Below are 314 nucleotides of genomic sequence, written 5' to 3'. Positions count from 1 at the left end.
TGAGGCTCGGGCACGGAGGCGCGCGGCGACGGGCGGCAGGGCTGTTCGTCCTTGCGTTTGGGCTGAAAACGAGTGGTTCGCCATGGCGCGCGCTCCGAAAACAACGGTTCGGCCACGACCGCGAAAAGGGGCTATTTCCCGGCGTGTGGAAAGACAACGAAGCTAAAGTGCATGTCTGGAGTGAAGGTCAAGGTGGAACGGAGGGAAAACGGGAGGAGGCGCGCGGCCGACGCGTGACATGGCTGTTCGGAGGCACGCGCTAATGTGTATGTCTTGGGTGAAGGGCACGCGCTAATGTGTATGTCCCGGCGTGT

Source organism: Zea mays, chromosome 6 (assembly GCF_902167145.1).
Source record: "Zea mays cultivar B73 chromosome 6, Zm-B73-REFERENCE-NAM-5.0, whole genome shotgun sequence".
Lineage (NCBI taxonomy): Eukaryota > Viridiplantae > Streptophyta > Magnoliopsida > Poales > Poaceae > Zea > Zea mays.
This window is presented reverse-complemented; position numbering follows the sequence as displayed.